The sequence below is a fragment of the Sus scrofa genome, chromosome 1 (genome assembly GCF_054392235.1).
Source record: "Sus scrofa isolate SSC_HxYL_T2T_F1_AM1 chromosome 1, Sscrofa_HxYL_maternal_Yorkshire_Landrace_v2.0, whole genome shotgun sequence".
NCBI classification, from domain to species: Eukaryota; Metazoa; Chordata; class Mammalia; order Artiodactyla; family Suidae; genus Sus; species Sus scrofa.
The window spans coordinates 107,318,886-107,343,380 of NC_139383.1; the positions used below are offsets into that span (position 1 = coordinate 107,318,886).

Sequence of the window (24,495 nt, forward strand, 5' to 3'; positions counted from 1 at the left end):
GTAGCAATAGGAAACAAGGCTTTATAAGTGGTTCTAGCCCCCTGCCCACCACCCAGACAGAGCCCAGCACTGACTGATGCCATAGAACACATCTGATCCATCGTCTCACTCTGATGAAGTGTGGCTGGCTCAGCCTTAAGACACATCCCCTGCACTGGCACCAGCCAGACTGACCCCTGGAAGTCATGCACACTGGGACCTGGGGGATTGAAAACACTCTGGGTGAGTCTTTAATGAGATGGGAAAAGGAGCACTGCCCCTGCTCCCTGTCACCAGAGCCCTGGAAGGGAAGCTGTTGTAAACCAGAGAGTGTGGTCAGGAAGCTGGGAAAGGAATGGGCGCAGATGTGGCAGAAGGCACGCCTGGATGATAAATCACAGCATCGGATACAACCTCAATCCAGCCACTGTATCAAATGCGCCCCCATCCTTGGCTGAACAGAGTTGCTACAATGACCGCACAGCTGAGCTGAGCTGCAATGGACCTCACGTATATTTTGTAGACATTTTACTCCATGTTTACCATTTTGTTGGTTTACAGATCACTCTTAAACTTGCAATCAACATTCTTCTTCTTTCTTTTTTGTCTTTTTAGTGCCATTCCTAGGCTAGGGTTCGAATCTGAGCTGCTGCTGCCAGTCTACACCACGGCCACAGCAACACAGAATCCGAGCTGCACCTGCAAACTACACCGCAGCTCACAGCAACATTGGATCCTTAACCCACTGAGTGAGGCCAGGGATCGATCCTGAATCCTCATGGATACTAGTCAGATTCTTAACCTGCTGAACCACAACAGGAATGCCAACATTTTTCTTTTCAGGTCTCAAGCATTTTTATAGATCGTTGAGATATTTGTAGACCTTAGTAGTACCCACAATGCCTGTGGTAGGTGGCAACCAGGAAGCAATTAACAACCTCTACTGAGGCTGATGGGGGGGGTCACTGGATGAGATTGTCATAATGAGTGGCTAAAGTCAGGGTTTCAGTTCCTAACCTGGCTAAGTGGTTTTGCACAGCCCAGCAATTACAGATCCCACCTTGGGGTACAGCCAGAGAGGGTGGGAGGCTCCATACAAAATCACCCCACCACAATTCCAAACTGCATGTGCTTTGGTAAAGGGGCCGGAATGTGTGCTACACAAAAGTAGGCCTGCCCAGAAAGCACTTACCATTGGGAGTGGAAAGCAGAAGGGCAGAGATGGAAGTACATCTAGAAGCCACTGAAGCACACAAAAAGTCCCTTTAACCTCTTCCAGCAAGCAGTTCAGAAAATACACAGGAAACCCTTGATATTTGCAGAGTCGTGATTTGTGGTTTCAAACATGCACAGCACTGCTTGCTCCTCGCTCCTCGCCAGCCCACACGGTTATGCTGCAGGCGGCTAGTGCAGCAGACACACAGCCCATGTGTCTCTACAAAGCTGCCTCAGAGTGGCCTTTCAGCTGCCCAGATTCCAGGAGAAGGAGATCCTTCCCTCCCCCACCCCCAGGCTCCCACAAGGATACTCTTTTTAACCCATGATGGTTGGGTCACAGAATCATAGGATACTTGAACTAGAATGCAGGAATCTTAACTCCTACTCTTTTCTGACTCTGCCCATTATTCCTGCCATCCCCACCCCTGTCTAATGCAATCAGAAAGGGTGTCTCCTAAGCACAGGCTGCTCTCTCCAGCCAGTACACTGATGGAACTGGCTTCTCCATCCAGCCCGAGGACAATCATGGCTGGTGTGCTTGATCAAGAATCTTTGTTGTGCCCCCTCCCACTGCCGTCACCACCAATAGCAAGTATCTTCTAGGCTAGATATTGAAAGGTGGCAAGGAGAGATGGAGGGAAGGGCTGAAGGCAAATGCTGAGAGTCTACAGGGGAAGAAAAGGCATCAACCCAACATCCAAGTGAACTTGGATTCAAAGCCCATGACTCCCATCCATTCAACAAGTACTTAGCCTGGCCAGTGTGGTGCTGAAAACAGAGTGGCAGGGATGCCTGGCAAAAGAGGAATGCAATCTAAGCTGTAGAGGCTGAGTGTACCCACAGCCACCATATCTTCCAAACCACAAATCAGAGCTCTTCCGGAAAGCCCAGGCCACAGAATAGCAGGAAATATACAAAAGCACCTTGAGTGTAGGATGATGAGATACAGCCTGTGTATAGATGTGCTGGGAGAATGCAATTGGTAACCCGAATAAATCCAGGGGCCCCACATGACCCAGTCTCCACCAGGACTCTAGTCAAAGATGCAGAATCCAGCAACCTACTGCAGAATCCAGCAACCTACAGTAACTGAAGAGAGACACCAGTCTTGTCTCGCTTCAGCTCACAGAATGACACCAAGTGATAACCCACAGAAGCATTTCTTGAGGTGCCCTATCTCTCCTCTCCAAATCCTCTCCACCTCTCTGGAGCCTCTCCTTGCCAAATCTTCCAAACCCTTTCACCCAGCACGTGGTCTCTCCATCTCCTTTCTCCTTTCTCAGCCCATAGTACTGTGGGAGCAATTAGTTCCCATGGGATGATTCAGGTGGACTTCTTGAAGTGGGAGGCATCTATGGTGAATTTTAAAAGATGAGTTGGGGAGTTCCCATCGTAGCTCAGTGGTTAACGAATCCGACTAGGAACCATGAGGTTTCGGGTTCGGTCCCTGCCCTTGCTCAGTGGGTTAACGATCCGGCGTTGCCGTGAGCTGTGGTGTAGGTTGCAGACGCGGCTCGGATCCCGAGTTGCTGTGGCTCTGGCGTAGCCTGGGAACCTCCATATGCCACGGGAGTGGCCCAAGAAATGGCAAAAAGATAAATAAATAAATAAATAAATAAATAAATAAATAAAAGATGAGTTGGATTTTAATAGAGGAGCAGTAAAGAACATTCCAGGTTGAGAGGCTATCATAAGCAAAGCCAGGAGGGGGCATGAATTGTTGTCAGAGACAACAGAGTAGCTGGGATCAGGGTATGCAAAGACATAGCGACAATGAGACTAGAGCCCTGGTCATGAGTAGACTTGGAAATCAGAACTCTTGACTCGCTGGAGGTCTTCTGGTAGAAAGATAAGATGTCCCAAACAGCATTCTGGGAAGACCCATTAGTTGGAGAGGAGGAGACCAGTATGAAACGTTTTGCCTCCAACCACCAAGCCAGCACCCATTTGAACGGATGCTCAAAATGAATGGGTTCTTATTTCTAATAACTGGCAGTTGTAATGGAGACTATGGAAAACTCGGGCATCTGAAATCCACAGGTAACTCTGTGTAGCATCACTCATGAGTGATGCTGCCTCCTCCAGTGAATCTCTTCCCCTAAACTTGAGTACATTGCAAAATAAATGGGTCCAACCTTCAGGTCTCTGCCTCTATCCTCCCTCAAGCCCAAGAAACAATGAGATGAGCCAGAGAGGAAGGGGCAGCAAGAAGGATACAAACAGGCAGGAGACTTGATCAGAAGTGGCAAACCAGCTGATCATGTAATACCAAGCAGAGTAGCAACTGGCAAAGAGAGAAAGAAAGCACAGTGTTCACCCTAAATCCTGGTCTAAGTAGTTATGCATGTTTGTTTTATGAGACTGTTTCCTTCATCCAGTCGAAATCCCAGCCATGCTTCAAAACTCTCCTCAACCACAAAGCTGCCCTCATGATCCCAGCCTCCCCACTGTTCCTCTGAACATCTAGGATACCAATTAGCTGGCCACTAAAGTCTGATGCTGCCTTATTTTTCTTTTCTCTTATTTCAGTAGATATTCATGTCTTCTCCCCACTGAAGGCATATGTTCCTTCAGTTCAAGTACTGTGTCTTATACTGTCACCCATTTTCCCACAGCACCTACAAGTGTATCAAGACACAGAAATACACTGCCAATGAGCCACTGATTTTTTTTAAATGTCTAAAATATAGCGGTGCTTGTAGTACTTTCTTTTCTATACTGGGGAAATTCTTTTTTTTAGGGCCTCACCCACAGCATATGGAGGTTCTCAGGGTAGGGGTCCAATCGGAGCTGTAGCCACCGGCCTACACCACAGCCACAGCAATGCCAGATCCAAGCCTCATCTGGGACCTACACCTCAGCTCATAGCAATACCAGATCCTTTACCCACTGAGCGAGGCCAGAGATCAAACCTGCAACCTCATGGTTCCTAGTTGGATTTGTTTCCAATGCGCCACAACAGGAACTCCTTTTTTTTTTTTAATCTTTTTTAGATTTTTATTTTTTCTATTATAATTGATTTACAATGGTCTGTCAATTTCTGCTGTACAGCAAAGTGACCCGGTCATATATATACTATGTAATATATATAGATACATATACATAATATATATACACATTCGTTTTCTCACAACATATACTGGGAAATTCCTGAGAGAAACTTGCTTTAGCAAACTGATTTTAAAATACTTTATTTCATTCAGACGGAGAAATACTAATATTATAGAAGTCAGAGCTGGAAGACAGAAACATTTTGGCAACTCCACCCACCTTACATGAAAGCAATTGCTCTAACTGGTCTAGAAAAGCAGGGACAAAAGAATCCTTAGTCATGCACTTCAGTACTCACAAACAACATTCTCCAAGAGTTCAAACCTGTTCCCTCTCATCTTGTTTACAGAATGGCCTCCCCCTGCCTCCAGCCTTTGTTTGGACCAAGTTTCACTTCAGCCCAACCCTGAGTCATCACACTTTCTAAATAATTGCCTGCAGTCGGTGTTACAGCAGGTTAACTTTGCAGGTAGCAAAACCGCATTGTTGTCATTTATGTATTCACAGAGCAATATTCAGTGCTCTGTGTGTGCCTGCCCACTGACCCTGTGAGCTCTCGGTGGCCTGCACCAGCTCTACAGATTAGGTCATAGAGGAGCAGGGTGGAGAGAGTGGGATGCAGAGACAAATGGGAAGATGTGGATTCAAATCCTGACTAGGCAGCATCTGGCTGGGTGATCCCGAGCCAGGCCCTTTACTTCCCTGATGCTTGGTTTTCTTGCATCTAGAGGGCTGTAAAGAGTGAAAATGTGTGTGAGCACTTCTCACAGGGAAAACATCAATGAATGGTAGTGATGTCAGGATGGGCCCAGGTATTCCCCTGAGTGGCCTCACAGCCTCACTGTCGTCTAGACCACCCCAGAGCCAAACCCCAACCTGAAGAAAGTCCTTAATGTGCTACTGAATCTGCACACAGGGCCTGATGCTCAGAAGGCACTTGGTATGTATTTCTGAATGGATGACTAAATGAATGAGCAAATGCTCTCTGAATTCTCTTTATGCAGGTTTCTCTAGAATCCCTTCTCCATATCAGGAGATGCCCTATGTTTACCAAGCTGGAGTCAGAAAAATTCCAACAAAAAAGCATTGAAAAACCCCATCACTGATGTCAGATGAAACTACGGACATCCATAGAAAGGGACAGGGCTGCTCTGGGAACACTTATTAAAGGAGAGTCAGCCAGGTTGACCAAAGCCTCCATGGCTCTTTGGCGTGTTCATTAAAATCAATCATTTTTTCCTTGTTTTCTTTGATTTTTTTTAAAACAATTTTTATTAACGTATAGTTGATTTACAATGCCATGTTAGTTTCAGATGTATAGTATAATGATTCAGTCAATCATTTTTCTAACTGCAAAAGTAATATATGTTCATAGTAGAAAAATTAGAAAACACAGATAGGCTAAAATAAAATTTCATCTTAATATTTTAATATTTATTATTCTAGACTTTTTCTACATATAGACACATTTTTCTAGTCAAAGTGGGATCATACCAAAAAATAGCTTATTTTTTTGCTGGGCAATTTATTTTGATCATTTTTCCCAAAGCTCTACATATTCTCCACAGAATTTATTTTCTCTTGGTCTAGAAAAGAGCTTCATTTTTTAAACTAGTTTTTTAGTGGATACATACATCATAATGGTAAGACAGGGTCAAAAAATTCAAAGAGTTACAAAGAGTAATAAATAAAATGCCACATAAAAGCCCCTTCCACTCTTGTGCCCAGTCCCACAAGAGGCAACAGCCCAAGAGGTAACACTTAAGAAGCCAATTTCTAATAACTGCTGGTGACTGTTTAAAAATTGTAATTGCAAGAGTTCCCGTTGTGGTGCAACAGGATTGGCAGAGTCCCTGAAGCCCCAGGACGCAGGCTGGATCTGTGGCCAGGCACAGTGGGTTAAGGATCCAGCATTACCGCAGCTGTGGCTCAGGTCTGATCCCTGGCTCCCATGAGGCAACCAAAAAAGAAAAAACAATATCATAATCACAACATACAACTCAACTGCTTAAAACCTTGCAACAACTCCAAAGTCTGAGAAAGTTCCAAGCTCACCTCAGGCCTGCCCTTTCTGAGCCTCTCCTTCTTCTTCAGGGATAGAATAAGACCTGCACTCCACCATCTCCAAGGCCAGGCCATGGCTCTGCCGTCCACCCTAGGCTCTCCATGCCGGGAAAACAGAGGCAGATAAGAGGGCAACTCAAGGAGTTCCCACTCTGACACGACAGGATCAGTGGCATCTTGGGGGCACCCGGCACAGTGAGTTAAGGAGCTGGCGCTGCCGCCACCGCGGCTTAGGTTTGCAACTTCAACTCAGATCTGATTCCTGGCCCAGGAACTCCACACACCGTGGGGTGGCCAAAAAAGAAAAAAAAAGAAAAGGAAGAAGGGCAACTCAAGTGAGAGCTGGCAGCCTCCTGGCTCCTTCTCCTCTGTCCAGAGGCCTTTGCAGTTGACAAAGGACTCTTTCTCTGACCTTCGCATTCACCTTCGTATGGTACAGGGTCCGTGTGTAAAGACAAACGGCCTGGGCAAGAAAGCCACCAAGCTAGGTTGAGCAGACGGGAACTTCAGCCTTCCTTCTGCTAATAACTATTAATACAGCTAAAATCTCCAAGTTTCCATTTCCTCATCTATAAAATGAAGGGAGTGGACTAGATCACCAAAACCACATCCAGTGCTAGTGTTCAATTCCAGAGAAGCAAAGCCTGGTCATCTGGGTGACTGCCACCATGTTAGCAGTGACCTCAAACTGTGCCCACTGAGGAAAGGAAGTCCTCTCTGTGACAGGGGCTCTGAACTAGACTCTGCCTATGTGGTGTCTCTCAGTCTCCTTTATGCTTAAGAACTCTCCATAAAGTATAACTCTCTTACCCTGATTTGACTCAACAACTAAAAGAGGCTCAGAAATCTTTTTTTTTTTTTTGTCTTTTGACCTTTTAGGGCTGCACCTGTGGCAAATGGAGGTTCCCAGGCTAGGGGTCTAATCGGAGCTGCTGCTGCCAGCCTACACCACAGCCACGCCAGATCCGAGCCGTGTCTGCAACCTACACCACAACTCATGGCAAAGCTGGATCCTTAACCCACTGAGCGAAGCCAGGGATCAAACCTGCAACCTCATGGTTCCTAGTCGGATTCACTTCCGCTGCACCACGACAGGAACTCCGAGACTCAGAAATCTTAAGTAACACATTCGACTTCCCATTGCTAGTAAGTGGCAGGTCCAGGAGTTAAAGCCAGTCAATCTGATTCTCAAGATCTCTTTTATGCTCTTGCTGAGTGAAGTTCACTGGGATTTGGGGTTTCTGTTTTCTAAAGCATCTATAATAAAATTTTATTAGAAATGCATGGAACTATTTTAGACTTACCATGTTTAAGCAAAGTATAATGTCCCATTTACTGGATTTTTAATATGCAATTCTGTCAACTACACATTCTATAATACAACTTTTATTAAATTAACCAGACACTACTTAAATTATGATAGTCACAAAACAATACAGAATCAGTACTTTGAGCATCAGCTGTAATAGATCGATTGATCATGCCTTAGCATAACCCTCACTCTTCCTGCAGCTGTGGCTCTCAAACTTGAGAGTTCATCAGAACCTCCAGGAAGGATTGTTAAACTACAGATCGATGGGCTCACCCCTAGAATTTGTGATTCAGGTGATCTCAAGTGGGTGGGGCCTAACATTTGCATCTCTCACAAGTTCCCAGGAGCTGCTGATGTGGCTGGTCCAGGGACTCCCTTTGGAGAATCACTGCTCTAGGACACGCCTGTCTTCCTGGCTCATTTAGTCCCTACAGGCTCAAGCATTCAACTGTCCGGCTGTAACTGCCACTGTTTGACAGTCACGACTTTGCTGCTCTGTTCGGGTTTGCCGTCTACCTACTTCTCCTCCTCTGGCTCTCAGCACAAGGGAAAGCTTGGCTTTCTGCCCCATTCGTTGGCTTTCGGCTCCACACCAGCTGGCAAAGGCTGAAAGGAAAAGCCTTTTAAGTAAGCATCCCAGCAGGGCGAATTCCCTAGGATGGTGGCTTGAATCAGAGAGAAGGGCTGTTTGCCTTCCAAAGCATCAGATGGTCCCTTCCCACCGCACATTGGGTATCTCATAACTACTTGCATCTACACACAATTGGTTTCTTCGCTAACTTTGTGTTCACAGCTTTGAATCTTCAAGATGAAATGCTCTTTTTTAACCCTCCCAACATAATTTTCTCAGAAATGTCTTTCAAAACACACATACACATACACACCAACAAAAAGCAACCGGGGTTGAAAACAATGGTTTCTACCCAGAGGTCTATGTACAAGCTATGGCTCTTCCTCTGTTTGGCCTAATTTCTTGCTCGGGCTTGTCAGGTGTAATCAAAGGATTGCTGCTTCTGGAACAAAGGTCCGAGGGAATGGGTTCTCCACTTGACCTCTGCTCCTTTCATCATCTTGCTGGATGATGAGACGTGCTGATAAATCAGACTGGGACAGCGCAGCATCCTTGCTGAGATCCTAGCTTTAAAGCAGCAAAAGACAGCTCTAGAGCAGGGCTAGGGAGCTGGTACAGGAAATGCCTGTAAGGAGATAAATGGGTCTTTGGTGACCTCCACTCTGCCTTCCTGCCCACTTTCCTGCCCACGTTAGGCCATTCTGACAGGGCAGCACAATGAGAAGGCCATTCCACTGTCCTGAACGGTAAGGAGACCAGGATCTGGTCCCAGCTCCCTCGCTGACCAGGAAGTGTCCCAGGACCACTTACTTCAGCCCCAGGGACAGTATTTGGTTGTGTGTATATAGGGGAGCTGGCCTGGATGACCTCAGAGAGCCACCGCAGCACAGTCTGAGTGAGAAAAGGAAAAGGTGCAAGTGAATATGCTTTTGATATGACAATACCTTGGCATTTGTGAACTGTTCATGACCAGGGAGGAGCAGTGGTTGTCCAAGCCCTGAGGAGCCCCACCTACCAGGCTGGGGCCAGAGAAGAATGGGGGGAGCCACCCAGAGTGTCTCCCCAGCCCGTTGGCCTGCTCTGCCCTTCACACTTCCTGCCCACATGGCTCCTTCCGCAGAAGGGATGGTGAAGGGAGAGAACGCAAGTGCACAGGCTGCCTAGACAAGAGATTTCTTCCTCCTTCATCCCCCTTCCACCGTCCCTGCCTCACTAGCAACCCCCTCTCCCTGGCATACATGTATGTATATTTAATAATATGTCATTTAAAAATAATCATTGAATTGTAAACCTAAAACAATGTGAATGCTGTTTAAAATTATCCTCAATAAAGCTGTCAAAAATGTTTTTAAAAGAGAATTTTGTAAATGTAGAGTTTGCATTTGATTCTTCTGCAATTAAGCTCTGAATCAAAACGAAAGGAAGTTTGGATCAGGACTTCTTTGAAATGCACGCGCGCGCACGCACACACACACACACACACACACACACACACACACTCAGAGGACTAAAGCACTTGTTCCTAAGTTAAAATAAGCCACAAAGGGCAGAACTCAAGAGGCAGCAGGGTGATCCTAAGCACCTTGAGGTCAACGACCTCAACATCTGAGTCACAGACAGCTGCCACTTTAGCAGCTGGAAAAGGATGTCCCTTTGCCTTCAGGAAGCCAGGTCACTCCCAGATATGCCAAAGGGCACACAGTTCCCAACCTTCAGGGTAGTATTTATTTTCTGACTGAGCATCAAAAGAGCAAGGCAGACCACACAATGGAAAAAGCCACCGAGCCCCCTTTTTCGCTCTGGTCGGTTCCATGGTGCAGTGATCCCCAGGTCAGCCACTCAACAGTGGATTTCTGCAGCATCTCCATTGCAACCATCGCATCTAGGCTCAGCTATTTAATTCTCCCTACACTGAAATGAGAGAGAACAGATTTTAACTTGGCATCCTTTTTTTCTCTCTAAACTTCAAGAAGAAAATCTCCAAGTGGCTGTTTTTCAAATTCGGGTACTTATACCTGCAAGACCTGAAAAATGTCTTAAGTTTCTTTTCTTTCCCCTGCTCTATTTTGTTTGGCCAAATCTCCCACTGCCAATGGCAGATTCTCTAATGATTAATTAGAGGGTGGGGTGTGGGTGGCTGGATTTTCTGGTGTGATTAGCTTGAAAGGGCAATTTGTGAAGGGCTCTCTGCCGTGTCAGGGAGCACAGCTAAGCCAGAAGCACAGCAGGTGACTAAAGCTGCAGGGTGGCTGAGGGTGGGAAGCCAGGGACCCAAACAGGGAAAGATCTGATGCAGTGGGTTCATTTATTTGATAAATCTTTTCTTTTTAATCATCTGTAATAAGACCATAGTACACTGTGCCAAGTGTATGATACATTTTGGAAAGGTAATGAAGTCTAGGAAATAAACAGCATAACTCAGCTCCCAGCTAGTAAATCCCTGCTTAGAAGTAAAGTCAGAGGTGTGCGTGCGTGCATGCGTGTGTGAGTGTGTGTGTGTGTGTGTGTGTGTGTGTGTGTGTGTGTGTGTGTATGGGAGAGAGAGAGGGAAGAAATTACAAGGCTGGGACATTAGCAGGGGCAAAAATTAGCCAGGTCTATTACTACATAGAGATTTAGAACATCCGAGTACAGTGACTACATTTTTCTGTAGAGATCTTTACAGCAATTTGAAATTATGAACCCATAATATGCAAATGCACGGGGCTAAGAAATACACATTCTTGGCAGAGACTGAAGATGTTATAATGTGTGCTGTAAACGGCAACGCGTATGTGTATAAAATCAGTGCGCACATACTAACTGGTCGATTATCCCCTCTAAAACCACACATAAATTCTCCTGACAGGAATTGGAATTTCGCGCACATCCCAAGAATGAACAGACTCTTAATGTGCTGTGTGTGTATGAAGGATGGAGTATTAAAAAAAAAAAAAAAAACAGAATGGGTCACTAGGCTGGGAGAGCTTTCTGACTCTCAAGTGTGACCACAAAGGGACTGGGGGGCTATAGTTTCCTTTTGAACATGAGAATTATGATATTAGTCGTAATCGATGATATGTATTGAGTTCTGGGCTCTGTGACTGCCACTATGCTGGGTGCTCGATTTCTATCTATGATCCCATTTAAGTAGGGAAGGAGAGAGGGAGAGGGAGGGAGGAGTTGGGGGGGGGGGAGGGTCAGGGGTAGGTGAAGGCAGCTCTGTGTGCCAGCCTGCTGGTTCTCTTGAAATGTGTTACCCTTGTGGCAAATAACTACTTTCCCAGGGAATGTAACAATTTACCATGGTAAAAATATTACTTTGTCCATGAGGAAGGCAGAAGGGGGAACCAGGTGGTTCTGGTACCCAGTGGCTGGGCAGAGTTCTGCTATAGAGACGTATCGTTTTGCCAGCAAGACTGCTTCAGACCTGGACTCAAGATCTGCATTATAGCCATCCCTGAGCACAAAGCAGAAAACTAGGGAACTGCAGTCCAGAATCTGAGAAGAGGTAAGAATCTCCCAAAATAGAATGTTGCTGAGTCAGGTCTGTGCAAATGCGGGGTCTTGAAAACTGTTAGGAAGGAACAGAGAAGCCTCTAGTTAAACAATGGCTTTTAATGACTTCGGCAAATAGGTGACGCTCAGCAAGGTGGCTTGATCTGCTGCCTTGGAATCTGTCATGAGGGATCTCTGGCAAAGCAATGGAGATAAAGCACAGTGCGATTTAGTTTTCCATAATGCAAGCAGAAATATTATTTTATTAAATAATTCACTTTGACAACCGTTCTCTCCAGTCCCACTCTCCTCACAAAGCTTCTTAGGAAAACATCCCAGAGCTCCAGACAAAGGCAAGCACACAGTCATCATTGTTCCCACGGTGGGCAAGGATAGTGACGGAATCTTGCCCTCTGCTTTCTCATAGGTACCATCCAGCTTGTGAGCAGGATTTCCAAGTTCTCAGAAACTAGCTGAAATATGATTTGGGGGATGATTTGCCAAATGGGCACAAGTACATCTAACATCAGAGCTAAACCAGAAATAGGAAACATTTTCCTTCCCTCAAAGAGCTTTCTATATTCTATGAGAGTGAAGGCAAGAAGCCTAAGAAAATGGCCACAACCCCATCAGATCTACTAAGACTTCATCAATTCCCAATGCTAAAGGCGTCAGAAAAACAACAAATGGGCTTTTTTTATTCAAGTGGTTTGTACTTATTTTTAAGTTAGTGCTAGGACAGAGGAACCCTGAGATGACAGAGATGGATAAAAAGCCACTGGAAGACACTGATGCAAGCTTGGGCCTTGGAACAAGGTCCTTGAATCTCTTCACCACATCTCACAGCCCAACCACTACACAGCATTTACTAGACCTCACACCCTTTCCTCTGTCCATTCACTACCCCTAACCACACTTACGACTTGGCCCACACCACACAGAGAGCATAATGAAAGAGGAATCCTCATCCTTGACTGTGAGCTACAAGGCCATTAACAAGTCATATGGCGCTCAGAGAAGCTGAAATACAGAACCATCTATTTACAGGATTAGAGAACACGGATAAATGCCCACCTCTGGGATGTCTCAACATCTGATTCCAGTGATCTGATATTCCTTTGTGCTGGTAGTTGCATTTTTATAACAGTGCCTTAAGTGGCTCTAGAAACAATGTCCCAAAACGTCATAGGAAAGAGATACTGGTCAATGGATAAAAATAATCCCAGTTTGGTTCTGGACTGAAATACATGGTTTTAATACTTGGTATCAAGTGGATTATCTCTCTTTTTTTTTTTTTTTTTTTTTTTTTTTGCCTGCAGCATTCAGAGTTCCCAGACCAGGGATCAGATCCGAGCTGCAGTTGCAACCCACGCTTGCCAGGCAAGCGATCAAACCAGCATCCTAGGGCTGCAGAGATGCCAACTATCCTGTTGAGCCACATCGGGAACTCCCTATTCCTAAATTCTTATTGCTTAATGCAAATATTGACATTATGCCATCCTCTGAAACATACCAGAATTGGGCCTAAATCAGGTAAAACCAGAAGTGAACTGGACAGAGGGCTAAACGGCCTGGGAGTTAAGGCTTCCTGCAGTTAATCCTCCAAGCCTGACCCCCTTAAACAAATGTATTCCTTCCTGCCTCCTACATGGGCCCTTCTGCTAAGAGAAGACTTCCCGGACAAGGGTGACTCAGGACACGTTGGTCCCCCCACTGTTCCTTTGCACAAACTGTTCCCCTCTCCATCAACAAGCTCCAGGAACCTAAGTACCAACTTAGGTGAACAGAATATGGGTTCTGAAATCTGAGCTCCATTAAGTGGAAGTAATGTCCAGTCAAACGTTGCTGTAGGATTTAATGGGCGTATCATGCCCAGGCCACGCCAGCCACGCAGCAGTTGCTAAGTGGATATCAGTGCCCATCCTCCCACCACATGCCCTTTCTGAGCTTCATCTGAAATCTTGCATCCTGTCTACTCCAGCCATACCACCTCTCTTTTCCTTTAATCTCCCAGCTCTTACCAGATATGCATCACTGAGCCCTTCAGCATCAGGCTTGTGTATCTTATATACATCATCATTTTCCCAGCTGGATTTTCAGATCCTTGAGGCCAAAACCATGTCTTGGGCTTCTTCGTATGCCCTGCGAAACTCAGCCCAGGCTAAAGACACGGGGGCTGGGGGGGGGCTTCAATGCACCTTGTATGTTCATGGTAGGACCCCAGTTTCCCTCCCCCCGCCCCCGCCACACAAGCAAAAATTCTTTGTGAAAGGCAATTTCAAGGGCCAGCCTGGAACTCTTCTGAAACTTAGTTAGTTGCCTTCAACCCGGCTGATAAAGGTCTACACTCAGGCTGTGGGCTGCTTCTGGAAAGCATTCTGAGCCCCACCCCCCCCAAGAGGGCAGGCTGCCAGGATTGGGGCCAGTGTTCCCGGAAAGCAGATGCCTCTCAATCCGGGAGGGGAACACAGAGCTGCATAGACTCAGGGACAGCCCAAGGAACCCCAGTTCACGTGGGTAAAGGGTGCTTCCTTCAATACAGTGGGGTTGATTTCTCCCCGCTGATCCCAATGCCCTCTGTTCACAGCGCTGCTCTGCCACCACTGCCCATTTGCTAAGAAGGGATTGGCTGGAGGGAGAGCCCTGCTCACCAGACTGAAGACAGCTCTGTTTTCCTGGGAGAAGGGATCTCAAAGCCCCTCGAGGTCAAGAGGAGCACAGCAAGGACACAAAGCCTGCCTAGCTGAGCCGAGGTCCCAGATCCTGCTCCTTGGAGAAGCCTGCACATGGATGGTGGCCAGGAGAGGTAGCTGAGGGGGACCAAGGACATGATGCCACGAGCTGAGAGTGGGAGACCTTGCTGCTCACATACAGTCAGTCAGCCTTAACCCCCCCGCTCTGACACCCTGTACCCCACCCCCCATCGAAGGACTCAACATCCTCTCTGTGGCTTTGATTAGCTGTTGTCTTCCCCCATCAAAGTCACCCCCACCCTGCGGCTGACTCCAGGCCCAGAACAAGAAGGCTGTCCTGCAAACCTTCTTCTTTGCGTCCCCAACCCCACCCATTGCCTGGTCCAGTGCCCAGCACCAGCACACAGTAGGAACTCAAGAAACACTGGTTTAATAATGTCAACCACATGATTTGTTTTCCAGGAAGTTTAATGCAAAAAAAAAAAAAAAGTTGCTTTATGCTGCTCTTAATCCTTATATAATTAAACGATTTCTTTCTTTGAAGCATCATAAATCAGTAAGCTTAGAATGCTATCAATTTGTCTGTATTCAGGTTTGCTTTCATTTAAAAAAAGAAAGCTCAAGGTTTGCTTTCATTAAAAAAACAAAAAACAAAAAAAAAAAGGACTTTCCGTTGTGGCACAGTGGAAACGAATCTGACTAGTAACCATGACGTTGCGGGTTCGATCCCTGGCCTCACTCAGTGGGTTAAGGATCTGGCGTTGCCATGAGCTGTGGTGTGGGTTGAAGACGTCCCTCGGATCCTGCATTGCTGTGGCTGTGGTGTAGGCAGGCAGCTGTAGCTCCAAGTGGGCCCCTAGCTTGGGAACTTTGATATGCTGTGGATGCGGCCCTAAAAAGCAAAAAAAAAAAAAAAAATCACTGGGTAAGAACCAAAGGTATTAGATAAGCAAAAGACTGGAAACAATCAAAATATCCATCTATAAGGGCTGATTAAGTAAGTCAAGGTATAGCCATTCGATGGAATTTAGATAGTCAAAACAAGTAAGCAAAAAAAGAATGAAGTAGTTCTTTATAATCAGACAGACATACCTCCAAGATTTACTGTTTAGTGGAAAATGTAAAGTGAAACAATAATGTGTACGGTACGCCTCCATTCAGGTAAAAAAAAAAATGTAAAAATACGCAGGCACATGTATGTACACATACACGCACATATACATATTTTCCAGTCTGTGCAGTAAATATCTTTAAACCGAAGAAACCAGTAGTAGGGCTAAGGGAACTAAGAGACAGGGTAAGAGAAAGAAATTTCACTTTGAATACCCTTTTGTACCTTTTGAATTTTAAACCAGGTAAGTATTGACCTATTTGAAAAAATTAAATTAGAAATTCAAAGCAAACAATGTGTGGAAAAGTAATAAAAAATCTAGTTGAGGAAAACAGAAAAGAGAAACCCTCATTGAAAAATGGTTCAAGGAGGAGTTCCCGTCGTGGCTCAGTGGTTAACGAATCCAACTAGGAAACATGAGGTTTCGGGTTTGATCCCTGGCCTCACTCAGTGGGTCAAGGATCCGGTGTTGCCATGAGCTATGGTGTGGGTCACAGATCCGGCTCAGATCCAGAGTTTCTGTGCCTGTGGTGTAGGCCGGCAGCTACAACTCCAATTCGACCCCTAGCCTGGGAACCTCTGTAAGCCTTGGGTGCGGCCCTAAAAAAAAAAAAAAAAAAAAAAAAAAAAAAAAAAAGACAAAAAAAAATGGTTCAAGGCAGCCCAGCTGAGTCATATGTTAACTGCGGAGAAGACAAAAACGAAGGAGGCCCCCTTGTGTGGCCCAAAGGACGTGTGGCAGTGGAGAATGCTGGCATGGACTCCTCCCTGCCTTCCTGGGGGACCTCAGAGAGGGGCAGGGCCTCTCTGACCCTCCCTTTGCTCATCTGTGAAGGGCTTGGACCAGCTCTCAGAGCACAGAGGCCCTTTACCCTGTGGGAACAAGGAGACCCTCTGGTAGATTCAGAAAGCTACTTTGTGCCAATCTAGTTTAAAGAGAAGAGACAGTCCTTAAAAAGGAGCGTTTCCTTACCGCCCCCCCCCCACAGAAGTCTGCAGCAGGGAGATAAAAACCTCAAATCCCTCTTCACTAGAAGGCAGTGAAACCAGTGCCTCTGACTTCAGGAGCTTAAAATACACTTGCGGACACACCCTTCCCTCCAAACACACCTGCTGCTTTTTTCCTCTCTCTCTTGCCACATCCTCTCTGGACAGGCCAAGTGCCCATGTATGACAGAGCTGAAATATTTCCTTTTTTGTTCTAATATTTCCTGCAGGGCCCTTCCCCTCTTTAATGGCTGCCATTCACAGCCATCTGGGATGACCAGGAACAAGAGACAGCATCAGGGTTTAAAGACAATGAAAACATGTCATTTTTAAAAAATAATAGTTAACACAGCCTCCCCACCGCCAAAACATTCCCGAAACATACTTTTAAATAAATGCAACTTAATGGCAGTGACTGGATATTGTCCATTCTTGGAGAGGCTTACAAAGACATGCATGCCTCTCTAAACTGTCCAGACAGAGCCTGCTTTCTTTCTTTTTTCTTTTTAGGATCACACCTGTGGCATATGGGGGTTCCCAGGCTAGGGGTTGAATTGGAGCTGCAGCCTCAGCCACAGCAATGCAGAACCCACATCTTCACCGACACTATATTGTGTTCTTAACCCAATGAGCCACAATGGGAACTCCCAGAAGGAACTTTCTAATGAGATGCTTTAAAACGTGGGGCCCAGGAGTTTTCTCTGTTACCCAAACTTTTTCTCCAAGCCCTGCCTCCACCCACTTCAAACTCAGTAAGTGGCTAAATTTGCTCTCCGTGCCTTTCTCACAGGAATTAGAACACCAAAGCCACACTGGCTCTGAGGTCACATAACCTCATTTTGCAGATGAGGAAACTGAGGCCAGCAGCGGAATGGCTCCCAGGAGTAAACAATTCACGCTCCATTGGCCGGAATAAAAGTCAGGTCTCAGAACACTTCACTTCTTCCCTAATTTGCTTGCTCTTGACGAGTTCCCTCCCAGAGGCCCCACTGCCTTCCCTCGCCATGCAGAGCCTGCAAGTAGCACCAGCCTCCCCAGACTGGCCCTCCCAACCTATGCCCCAGGCTCACTGCCCTGTCCCCAGAGGACTACAGAGCTCTTGAAATGTGACTAGTGTCACAGGTTGAAGTGGTAATATTCTGGATATATTGGGTTAAACAAAAGGCCTTACTAAAGTTCATTTTGCCCATTTCTTTTTTTTCAATTTTTTTTTCTTTTTTTTTTTTTTTTTTGTCTTTTGTTGTTGTTGTTGTTGCTATTTCTTGGGCCACTCCCGCGGCATATGGAGGTTCCCAGGCTAGGGGTTGAATCGGAGCTGTAGCCACCAGCCTACGCCAGAGCCACAGCAACGCGGGATCCGAGCCGCGTCTGCAACCTACACCACAGCTCACGGCAACGCCGGATCGTTAACCCACTGAGCAAGGGCAGGGACCGAACCCGCAACCTCATGGTTCCTAGTCGGATTCGTTAACCACTGCGCCACGACGGGAACTCCAATTTTTTTTTTTCTTTGACTGCACCTGTGACGTGCAGAAGTTCCTGGGCCAGGGATGGAACACATGCCACAGCAGTAACTAGAGCCACAGCAGCGACAATGATGGATTCTTAACCCACTGAGCCACCAGGGAACTTCTGCCCATTTCTTTTTGCCGTTTTAAAATGTGACTACTTGAAATTCCCATTGTGGCTCAGCAGTAACAAATCCAACTACCACCCAGGAGGAGGTGAGTTCGATCCCTGCCCCACTCAGTGGGTTAAGGATCTGGTGTTGCCATGAGCTTCAGCATAGGCCACAGACGCAGCTTGGATCTGGCATTGCTGTGGCTGTGGTGTAGGCCGGCAGCTGCAGCTCCGATTCAAACCCTAGCCTGGGAATTTCCATATGCCGCAGGTATGGCCTTAAAAATAAATAAATAAAATAAAATAAAATAAAAAACTGTGACTACTAGAAAACTTTAAATCACATGGATGACTTACATCATATCTTCATTAGACTGTGCTGCTCCAGATTATAAATGGTTTATCCTCTTAGCTCCCAGTCAGCAGAACCGATCTGTCCCATGTCCCCTTCTCTGGGTGGCCATTCTCTAATGCTAAAGCCCAACCATACCAGGTGTTCCTGAGTAGACAGTGTGCCCCTGACAGTGACATCTAGACTGAGCCTCTGAAGCCTCAGGGTGGTTGTAAGAAGTGTGTCCCCCCTTCTGCAGGAGGCAGGAAGGCAGGGAAGGGGAGGGACCCCGCCACCCCTCAAATGGCACTAATTCTACCTGCATGGGAGCACTGACTTTCCAATGGTCATCTGGCTGGGAGGATTTTCATCTCCTGAAGTATCATGGTAGCTTGGGGAGGAGGGGGGAAGAGGAAGAGAACAAAGTCTTAAATGTTCTTCAGCATGACCCCTCGGTCATCCCTCTCCTCTCTCTTTCAGGTTAGAAACAGAAATTCATAAAACCCAGGGACAATACTGGCTTCCCCATGGGACTCCTCATTTTTTCCAGGAGCTGGGCTGAGTGCTTTGTGGGTATCATCTCATCCCATTTGCCCGACCACCCCATGAAATTTCTAGAAGAGGAAACTCAAGCTTAGGAGGGTTAAGTAATGTGCCCGAGGTGACCACAGGATTAGTCAAGGGGCCAAGTCACAGGATTCAGGTCTGATCGGCTCTGGACCCATGTTCCTCCCCACCAATTCACTTCTCCAGGCCTTGGTTTCCTCATCTGTGGAATGGGGACATTATCTGCCTGAAGGCGGGGTGGAAGGCTCCATGGTCCCCAGGGACCCATCCTCTCCTGGAAAGAGGTTCTGGGCTCTTGCAGAGCTGCCCAGTTCCCTCTCCATCTCTAGCCACTCTCTGGATGGGCTGCACCCCACATCCTAGGCTGGCACACCTGTCCCTGACTGCTTGACCTTGGGGCTCTCTTGACCTTGAGGTTCCTCCTGCCTGGGTGCCCTCTAGTTCCTGTCTTGTGAGTTAAGTGCCTCTAGCTCCTTATATCAGGACTCCACCTCAACTTCACCTCCTCCAAAGCCCCATCAAAACTGTCAAGCCAGAAAGCTGCTTCCCAGTCCACCTCCCAGGAGGTGATGCTCTTCTCCACCCCTCCCCCAGGGCCGTGCACTCCCTTCCCAGCAAACTCACTCGCACCTGAAGCCTTGACACAGACAGGCTTAGCCAGCGCCTCACCTCCCACAGGAAGGATTATGTACATTCAACACACTCAGCTAAATATTTCCTGAGCATCCACGGCACACTTGGCTTCTTCTATACTCTATGGGTGTTCTACAGTCTGGGGCACAGCAGTGACGGTGACAAAGTCCCTGCCTGGGCTTCTGAAGGAGTCAAGATTTCCCCCAAAACAGTGATGCCCTAAACACACTATGTGAACATACTAGTTTATGGAATTCCCGTTGTGGCTCAGTGGTTAACGAACCCGACTAGCATTCATAAGGATGTGAGTTCAGTCCCTGGCCTCGCTCAGTGAGTTAAGGATCTGGTATTGCTGTGAGCTGTGGTGTAGGTTGCAGACATGGCTCAGATCCCATGTTGCTGTGGCTGTGGTGTAGGCCAGCAGCTACAGCTCTGAATGGACCCCTAACCTGGGAACCCCCATGTGCCGTTGTTGTGGCCCTAAAAAAAAAAGACCAAAAAAAAAAATACTGGTTCACATTTCTCAAGATTCTCCTGCTGTTATTTTTGGGTCAAGGAATGATTCATAAATGATTAATGATTAATAAATGATTCTAAAGAACATGATGGCATTGGTAAGTGTGATAGAACACTTGGTAAGGGACAGCTTGCTATACCATACACCAGTGGCTCTTAACACAGTGATGGAGGCAGGTGTATAGTGAGAAGTACCTTTCTAAGCCCATCTGCAAAGCGTTGGGGTGGGATAGGGGGGTGCTATTTTCCTAATTCAAACTGCAGATGGTAAAGCTTACCGAAATGTTCTTGGCCAATGAGGAGACTTGGAAAATACATTTTCTTCTACATAGCAATGATTTACGCTGGGAATGTCCCAGACTCCCAAGAAAAAGAAACTTCTCTTCATTAAAAGATGATCTGGGTATTAAAAGTTTTAGAAAACAGTATTTAATCTTATTACATTTATTTGTGCATATGTGTGCGTGTGTGTGTGTGTGTGTGTTTTAGTGGATGTATGAAAAAAGACTGGAAGGAAATACAGCCAAATTAGGGTGTTATAAGCAGTTTTTGGTTTTAATTTCATACCTTTCCACAGTTTCCAAATTTTCTCTCATGACCCTTATTGCTCCTCTAAGCAGAAAATAAGCAGTAAACTGAAATGCTAATAGTTTTTTAATTTCCTCATGAATCTGTTTTTACAGGCACCATTTCAGTGGGGTCTGGAAATCAGCAGGGTGTGAAACACAAATGAAATTCCCCGTTCACACGGGGCTGAGCGTACCCCTTGGCCCTGAAGAGAAGCTTTCCCTGCATCCACGCTGGCAGCCAGCTGTCCACAGCTGCTCTGAGGAGGCTGCAAATGAATGGAGCTGGTGGAAAAACACAACATTCCTGACTCTCCAAGGATGGCATTATGCTTGGAGCTCTTGCTCACCAAAGAAGTAAATAAATACAGAGAGAGAGGGAGAGAAAGAGAGACAGAGAAGCAAGCTAGAGGAACTTTATTCCAGGAGGTGGGTCAGCTCCTGGACCCATAACACAACACCTGAAAGAAGACACCTGTGCCTAAGCCAACCAGCCTTGTCAAATCAGGGCTAAAACACTGCTTGACCATGGCCTACTGGGCTATACCTCTTGCATGCCACCTTCCCTTCCTGCCACACCTAAGGGTACATATGAACCAACTTTATATCCACCGCTAGGCTAAAGAGATTCTGAGAGCACAGCCCCTGGCTGATTCACCTTCATCAACCCCTAGCACTGAAGGGCATATCCGTTCATCCACTATTTCCTCAGCCACTGCTGCATGCCAGGCACTGATGCTAAGGATACAATGGGAAGCAAAACAGACAAACTCCCTGCCTTCACGGACCTTCCATTCTAGCAGGGGAGGCAGACAATAGACTGGAGGAGAACCAAGATTACAGCCCAGGCAGACTGGGGTGCTGTGAATGTATTGCTAGGTTGTTTCAGATGAGATCTAATGACAAGGTGAAGCCAGCTGTGGGAAGATTCTGCACACATGTGAGCTTGGTGTGTTTCAGGAACAAAAAGGGGCCAGGTGGTTCGAGTACAGGGCGTAGACAGTGATCAGAGAGGCAGGCAGAGGCCAGATCCTGGAAACCCCATGGGAGGGGAGCACAGGAGCAGCCCACTTGCCTTATAAAACCTGCTGTGAGCCCCTGACATGGTTCTGAGGGGTGGATTAATTCACTCCAAGGAGTTAAACAGAGAGACAAGCTCAGGGCTTTGCCTGCTTCCTCTGCCCCAAACCCTCATTCCTCCCTCCACTGACCCAGCGAGAAAAGATGCCCCATCGAAGAAAGGAAGTTGTCATCAGTGAACTGGTTGGTACTCTTTCTCTGAAGACAAAGGTGGGATTGGGAATTGGCGTGGAGAGTGGGAGGTGAGGGGGACCACCAGGGACTAGTCTGGGGAAGGGGAAGGGAGAGAGGGGAAGGGCTCTAACCTTCCCAGCCAGGACCTCACAGAAATGCCAGAGTCCCTGATCAGAGGGAGCCACACCTAATTTGCCCCTTTCAGGATCTCCTCCTGCAGAAAAAAAAAAAAAAAATTGTTGCCATTATTCAGAAAAGCCAATTACCCCCACATTAGTAGGTTCTGAAGCTCTGCCCTGGGAGGTTTCTGGGGTATGCCTCATTTTTTGCAAATGAGGGAGTCAGTGCCTGAGAAAAAGTGCACACAACGGCTCTAGGAAATGATGCGTGTATCTCAAATCCCCCAGAGCACCTCAAGTTCCCAGGAGCCCTGCAGGGCCCCTCCAGGTCAGGGTTCACTCCAGAACCTGCCATGCAGTTTGTTGGGCAGCAGGTTTTCTGCCAGTGGGCACAGCCATCCTAGGGAGAAGTCAGCGGCAGAGCATGGTTCCAGACCCTTGAGTCTCTTCTTCCCAGGAGGGGAGGAGGAGTTATAAATAGTCCCTCAGCCCTCCACAGGCACAGATCCCACACCCCCGCCCCAGCCTCAGCCAGCTGGTCCCTCCCCGCCCAAGTTCCCACAGCCTGCTATAAGAGGGAGGGAAATGGCTCACCCACAGTGGGGGTGGGGACCAAGTCCTTCAGGCCCCCATGGGAGCCAGTGGCCTCCTATGAATGGTAACTGTAACCCCACCACACCTCTACACCCCTTGGTAACCGCAGTGCTGGAGCTGGGCAAGGGGCTTGCAATATTATTAGGGGGCCTCTTACAGGGAGGTCAGCCCGGAAACCCCAACCTGCACACTCAGAGTATGTTAATGCAGACAGTGAACTTGCAAGAAACACATTCTCCCCTTTCTCTGCCTTGGTTTCTCCATCTGTAAGATGAACCAAGAGCTGAACTAGGGGCTACCCATGAGATGAGCATGGAATGAAAGTGAAAAGGCAGTGTCAAAATATAACACTATATTATCACAAAGATACCAGATTTTGGTTTCTTCTACAGGAACCCCAAGCACAGCCATGGGGACATAGATTCTGATCTGTCCGTGAGAGAAGAATTATGCTCAGTGACACTGCATTAGCCTTGAATTCTTGATACTGCCTGCCCTTGAAAGCATTAAACTTACAAAATATTCTCTCTTCTAGGTCATTTCTGACTAATATAGATTGACACACGCTGAATCCAGAACTGTTTTGATTTAACAGGGTTCTGCTGGACTGTACATGACATTAAAGACTGAAGAATAAGCACTGACCTAAGGTATTTAGGTTTGGGAGAAAAAAGTTCTCTTAATCATTCTGTTTACCATTCAAATCCTTCCTGCCCATACACACGAGTAAGAAACAAGTGCCTAAAATTTAAGTGGCCAATGCACAGTTCTTTTTAATTAAGACACTTTGTTTGCTCAATAAAATACAACGTAAAAAACATTTACTGAAAACCCACTCATTGATGTCTAATAGCGTGTCAAATACTCATAACAACATTTATTCCAACACCCCCGGATAATTGCTCATCTTTCTCATTTAGTATCCACAACAGCACAGCGTTTGTGTCCAAGAGTAATTGATCCAGAATTGGGCTCCCTTTCAAAAATATCTGTAAAACCTAATTACCAGGAAAACAGAGTTCTGGCATCCTACCGAAAGTGGGTGCTTCACAGTGCTTCACAGTGAGACAGGCTGCAAACTCATTCTGGCTAATCAAGCCACATTATGTTACACAAGGAGTTTGAGGAATTTGGGGTGAGGAGGGAGCAGGAAAAGTTGGGATAGTGTCAGACTGCAAATGGGCAATGACAGTTCTGATTTTTTTTTTTTTTAAGCCAAGGGCAGGGGACAGGAAATTAGCTGGCAAGCTTGGATGTAAAAAGTACCAGATAACGAGCCCATGATGGACTGGGGGTGTGGGGGTGGCATTTCTGATCTCAGGCCCTACAAGGACTTGCAGAGAAACTCTCTCCACCCTGGCCTGGGAGGCTGATGTCATTTCTAGTCTCCCTGGCCTCTAACCACTGTGGAAGGTCACTTTCTCCTTCCTTGGGCCTGAATCTGCTCATCTGTAAAATAAGTGCTTCTAAAATTTCTAGAGTCTCTTTCAGCTTCCAAATTCTGTGACTTCCTTTAAAGCCAAGGGTATGCTTTCCTCTCAGGTACTTGTTGGGGCTGGGGGAACAGGGAGTGGGAACAGGACCAGCCAGAATGAAGGGCTGAGTGTTTCCAACTCTCATGCAGTTCTGTACCGACTTGCAACAGCTGGGTATCAGACCCACTCTGGGGATAATGATTTCTTTCAGCCCAGGGCGGACCTACCCGGGTGGTGCTAACCTCACTGCCCTGGATTCATCAACCTGGCCAATGAGGAATGGGGCCAAACCACTGGACTTCTCTCAGAGCCTCTCTCCCAGGGCTGACCAAGGCACATCTTCCTCTTCTAAACGTC

At 46.7% G+C, this 24,495-nt stretch overlaps 1 protein-coding gene across 7 annotated transcripts in view; it reads right to left on the bottom strand.

Moving 5' to 3' along the window:
- Positions 1 to 24,495, bottom strand: part of ZBTB7C (zinc finger and BTB domain containing 7C) — a 405,029-nt gene that overhangs the window by 379,169 nt on the left and 1,365 nt on the right. The gene's annotated exons all lie outside the window — the stretch shown is intronic.